The sequence below is a fragment of the Mirounga leonina genome, unplaced genomic scaffold, assembly GCF_011800145.1.
Source record: "Mirounga leonina isolate KUSES-001 unplaced genomic scaffold, KU_Mleo_1.0 Mir_154, whole genome shotgun sequence".
Lineage (NCBI taxonomy): Eukaryota > Metazoa > Chordata > Mammalia > Carnivora > Phocidae > Mirounga > Mirounga leonina.
In genome coordinates this window covers 7,770,399-7,776,413 of record NW_023270389.1, presented here as the reverse complement: position 1 = coordinate 7,776,413, position 6,015 = coordinate 7,770,399, and the positions used below count along the sequence as shown (strand labels likewise).

The following is a 6,015-nucleotide window of genomic DNA, read 5'->3' as shown; positions in this document are numbered from 1 at the left end:
TCTTTCTTTTTTTTTTTTTTTTAAAGATTTTATTTATTTATTTGCGAGAGAGAGAATGAGAGACAGAGAGCATGAGAGGGAGGAGGGTCAGAGGGAGAAGCAGACTCCCCGCCGAGCAGGGAGCCCGATGCGGGACTCGATCCCGGGACTCCAGGATCATGACCTGAGCTGAAGGCAGTCGCTTAACCAACTGAGCCACCCAGGCGCCCTTGGAGAAATCTTTCATTTCTTCATTAAGAGGAAATGAACAATGCAAGTATTAAAAGAGTTCTTGTCTCTTTAGAGATATATACTGAAATATTGTCAGATGAAATACTCTAATTTCTGGTATTTATTTCAAAATAATCCTGAGGTAGGGGGAGGTGGTAGTTGGATGTATAACTTAAAGATGGCTGGCCACGTATTGATATGTGATGGATGTGGGTCATGGATTAATAAAGTTCATTATTCTTTTGTTTTGGTAGATATTTAAAATATGTGATAATAAAATTTTTTTAAATGCAAGTATTCTGGTGAAGTTGGGATAATGGCTAAATATTGACTTAAAATTACACAAAGGCAGATTTGACACATAAGCTGCACAATGGTACCGCTTGAGCTCCTAACCCATCATAGCCATCACTAATGCACCGACTGATCACAGCATACACCCCCACACCCTGCGCAGTTCTGTGTCGAGAGGGATTCTGAGGCAGTCTTTAGGCAGCCACATGAATTGATCATAGTTGACAAGTGGGATGATGACCCATTGTCATCCCTACTCTAAGATGTAAATAAATAAGAGTAGTTCCTATAATTCCCCAAGAAGTAGGGGTAGTGGCGCCGGGTGCCTAAGGAAGGTGGAAGAGAGAAATGAGAATGTAAAAAAAGTAAAAGATACGGAGTAAAAGATCGAGATCGCTAATGAGAAATTGAAGGCGGTATCCTTGGGATGTCTCCTAGGATCAGCATAAGCAAAGGGTTTTCGGGTTTTAGGACACACTGATCCCTCACTGTGCCTGATGGGCTGGAAGCCAGTGGGTGGTTAATGCTTCAGGACTGACATCGTAGCCTTTTTGTTTCTTTTTCTGTGTGATTTCTAGTTTCCCAGCTAAGAAATTTTGATGAACTGTTGGTTGAAAAAAGTCACATTCTAATATTTGCCATTTGAAAAAGAGAAGGGTAGGGAAAAGGGGATAAACCCTTATTGGGCCCTGATTATGAGTCAGACACAAGGGCCAGCTTTGTATATGCAATGTACCATCTCATTAAAATGTAAAGCATTTTGAAGTCACTGAGCGCCCTCCGTGTGTGGGCTGGATCTTCGTCTACTTGGCTTTCGACTCCAGCTGATGTCGTTGAAATATATATTGTCAAGGGGGAAGAAGTAGATGTAGGCTATATATATATATATATATATATATATTTTAAGATTTTATTTATTTGCGAGAGAGAGAATGAGAGACAGAGAGCATGAGAGGGAGGAGGGTCAGAGGGAGAAGCAGAACCCCCTGCTGAGCAGGGAGCCCGATGGATGCAGGACTCGATCCTGGGACTCCAGGATCATGACCTGAGCGAAGGCAGTCGCTTAACCAACTGAGCCACCCAGGTGCCCTATTTTTCTCTATATATCCTATATATGCCTAACTGCCTCCTAGCAACATTTAAGGAAACGATAATCTGCCTCCAGAAACCTTGAAGAATAATATAAATTTTTACTCTAGATCTCTGTAAAAGTGTCATGCAGGTCACTCCACAGTGCAGAAAACAGAAATATTCCTTTATATTTCTCCTTAAACATATCGTCTTCCTCCAAAAGCTTTCTTTCTCTCCCTATTCTCTCTCCCATTCCTCCACCCCCACCGTCTCGTCGAAACTGTGCCTTCCTGTCCACTTTTCCAACTCCAAGCCACACCTTCAAAGGCACTGCATTGACACATGGCTTCCCCTACTGGGAACAGCCCTTTGGGGAATAGGGTCTGATCGTCACTATGACAGTTTCATCCTAAGAATCAGCCATACTGTAATTCTGATGGGTACAATTCCACAACTTGTTACAAATATAACTTTCTCTCTTGTTCCAGGAGTGCTGCCATCATTCCTGTTCCCCAAAGACATCAAGAGTTAGTGACTTTCTGGTTACTTCCCTCTGGAGAGCTAGGATAGTAAAGAGGGCTGTGGGAGGGCTAGAAGAGCCTGTCAGACCATGGTTTCAGGATCTGGCTCTGGAAGTGGATTAAGCTGGCCTCTATCTGCTGCCCAAAGCTAACATCTAAATCCTGGGCAGGAGTAGGGGTGGACCCATATTTCTGGGATGGGCATCAAAGGGAAAGTGGTATCCATTTTAGGAGGGCAAGGGCATTTTAGAAAGCCAGAGATGAGTCAAAATACCATGTTCAAGAGTATGGGTGAGGAGTTATGGTACATTCCCTAAAATGGGAAAGCCACAGAAAATACATAAAGTAATAACACATGTTCTGGGGGAAACATCTAGACGGATCCTTGAGACAATGCTTGTGCATGTGTGTATGTGTGTGTGTGTGTTAGTGCTACAGCATTAATCTAGGACTTAGGGACACACCTTTGTCATGTTTTGGGCCTAAGGTCTTGCACCGGCATTTTTCCCCCCTTAATTTGCTAGGCCATATCTAGATTGGGACTGGCTCCTTTTGGCATGCATACATCTACATTCCTGGTCCCCCACCAAATCATCAAGAATTACTGACTGTACCCACGAAAGAGGATACTTTCAGGCTTAAGGTTAGTTGGGAAATTTTTATCCAATATTTTATTGAATGTTTTGTGGGTCATGTGAGCAAATAATTACATTAATATTTTAAGATCTCAAAATATGGTTAAGAAGGCCTTGTTGCAGCTCTTTTTATATGTGGAGGTGATTGAGTCACAATACTGGGAGAATTTCCATCAGACTATTTCAAATGAAAATGCTGATCATGAGTCTTTAATTGTGCCGTAACAGTCTCCCTGTGATATTTGGTTCTAATACCCCTATTTTCATATGAATGTGCCCTTCAGAAATAACACAAAATTTCTTGTCTTAAACTTAGCTATTCTTTGTTTACCATTTGGTTTTCTCAGGGTGTCAAGAATTAAAATTCTATCATTGAGGTGTTCAGAAGCCTGGCTCAGAGCTCTGTTATATATAATATCACTTAAAATAAATACAAAGTCTTTTAACAATGGCAAGTACTGTGTGTATGCCAAGATTAATAATAGTACTATTTATACTATAAAATCTTATGTTGCAGGCTGGGTCCTCTGGAAGCAAACACAAGATGGAATTTAGCTTGTTTATTAGGGATCAATACTTTGAAAGGAAGGGGGATGAAGCAGGGTTGGGCAGGACTCTGGCCCAACCAAGCCTCAACCACTCTGGCAGTGACTTGTGGGGTGAGTATTACTCAACAGGGTTGTGCGATAAATATTTAATAACGGCTGTCTGGAGGAAAAAAAAGTCCTGATTTGTAGTGTTGGCCAATTTACATTATGTAAATTCCCCTATCAGGCCTGAGTTCAAGCTCTCAACTTGATGTCACTAAGTAGGGAGGGGGGAAGAAATACGCCCGTCTCCAGCACACCATTAGCTACATCAGACCCAAATGGCCATTACTTATACCATTGCTTTGCTCCATTACTGGATGTAGGTTTCTTTGTGAAAGCCATGACCTTGAAGACCGTGTCCACAATTGAGGCAGAACCAGGAGGGGCTTTTGACCACATTCCTTCCAGGGTGATGGGGGTATCGGGTCCACTTTTTAGTGAGTAATTTGGATTATTCATCTCTCTGTCTGTGACATTCTGTTCCCTATGCCACTCAGATACACTTTTCTATAGGGTAGCACTTTGGTTTATAATTTAGTGGGGTTCAGGTTGTGTCCCCTAAAAAATGTGCCATTTTGAGGACCAGGACCAAAACCCAGAGTTTCAGGGATATGAAACACAAAGTCCAGTAAATCATTAGATGTGACAGGGAGACCACTCATGCTTCAACTCCTTGGTTCCTGGAACTACATATTCTTCCCACTGGGGACACAGAATATACTGTGTCCTGGCTGATGGCAGTATATCCTTGAGAACAGGGGTTGGCGAACTTTTTCTGTAAAGAGCAGATAGTAATTATTTTAGAATTTGTGGACCATATGGTTTCAGTGAGAACAACTCAAGTCTGCCCTTGTCGTGCGAAAGCAGCCATAGACAATATGTGAGCGAATAAGGATGGCAGTGTTCCAATACAACTTTTATTTACAAAAACAGGTGGCAGGCTGGATTTGCCAACCCTTGCTCAAAATTATAGCCTCTCTGCTGGAGCTGGAGCTACAACCGTGCCTCAGTAGGCCATTCCAGCATTCTACGAGACCAGCTGCTTCCGGTGGTACGGTATGTAATATGACCATTGCATCCCACATTCTTGCGCCCTCACCAAGTACACTGTGGAATGGGTCCCGCGCTTGGACACTCTGTAAGAGAGGGGTGCAGGCTGAGGCTCTGTGAACAAAAAGGGCAAACCGATACAGGAAAGAAGGGTCCCTGTGAGGAGGAACTGTTGGCCTTTTAGTATATCCAGGACCCAGTGAAGTCTACTTGTCATCACGTGGCCAAATGGTACCTTGGAGAAATAGTGCCATCCTGGGGGTTGAGTGTGGGTCTCTGTCGCTGTGAGTTTGAGCCTTCAGCAGCAGCAGGAGCTAGATCAGCCTTTCTGAGTAGGAATTTGTGCTGTTGAGCCCATGTATCACCCCCATCTCTGTCCCTGTGTTCATATTGCTCACGTGCTCTTCACATGCAGTCATTTGGTGAACTCGGTTATGTGCTGCTTCTGTGGTGGATGCTCTCTGGTAGATGTTGACAAATGTTTGAAAGATAACATTTTATACCTACTCCATTATTTTCTTATGTATGTCTACCCAAGGTTTCTCTGTCCTCAAAATGCCAGTCTGTTTCCTCCCTGGCCTCTTTCCATCTGGTCAGTCATTCACCACTGCCCGTGAATCCTTCAGATTTGAACATGGGGTCACTCTCTTTCAGCCCAAAGTGTGTGAACAGGTGCACTGTTCAATATTCCCTTGCTAAGAGGATTTTCTCTTGCCAACCCGAGTGAGGCTGCACGGTGCTTGTAGTCCATTTTCAGGTTTGATCCAGTCACCAGATGGGTCCTTTTATAAACCAAGCTTGGACTTTTTCTTCCTCCTTCAGGAATCCCCACAGAACTGGAGATGGAAGCTGAGGAAGGTGGGCTGGTACAACTATGGTGATTACCAGTGGAAGTCCAGGCTGTCTGCTTATGCAGCTTGCTCTTGCCCCCTGGTCCTACCCACTCCCAATTTTAGAGGTGCCCCTTCCATCCCACAGTGGACTGCTGTTTCATCCACTGACATCATGGTCTGCTGAGTCTGACAGGATACAACTCATGATGGGAAGATCCAGCCGCAGAGTCACCTGGTGTCTCATGGTCAGACCTCAGCTCAACCAGGGCTGAGAAGCATGATAAGAATTATATATATATATATATATAATTCTTTTCAACAGATGGTGACATCCAGCATTCGAGGATGCTGTAATGCAATTCTCCCACAAACCGCACTTGACATCTTTTCCCATCACTGATACTTCTGGAACCACAGAAGCATGGTCCAAGTGGCAAGACAGTTAATACCACCCTGGACCTTCTGAAGAGCCTTCTCCTACTCCAGGCCTCACTCAGAACTGACAGCTTTTTTCATCTCTCTGTATGTGGGTCAAAGCCATGTTCCTAAGTGTGGAACGTGCTTCCCTAGGACCTGAAAGAATTCTACTTCATTCCTTGTGGTAGGAAGTGCAAAATGCAATAATCTGTCTTTGAAGATGATGTCCTGGCACAGCTCTGCCCACTGGACCACCACAGATTTTACAGACATATTTGGTCCCTGAATCTTCCTGTGAAAGAATGTGTGTGCATGCCTTCCCGAGGTCTCTACTGTTCTGGCCAGCATTTGCTTGTCCAGCACTATCGACATAATTGTCAATGTGGATCAATGT

The 6,015-nt window shown here is 43.7% G+C and overlaps 1 long non-coding RNA gene across 1 annotated transcript; it reads left to right on the top strand.

The window, feature by feature from the left end:
• The first annotated feature begins 1,994 nt into the window (after positions 1-1,994).
• On the top strand, positions 1,995-5,046 carry LOC118013646. The gene is made up of 3 exons (XR_004680081.1): positions 1,995-2,739; positions 3,249-3,390; positions 4,255-5,046. It is a non-coding gene; the product is annotated as an uncharacterized LOC118013646 (long non-coding RNA).
• Positions 5,047-6,015: the final 969 nt, after the last annotated feature.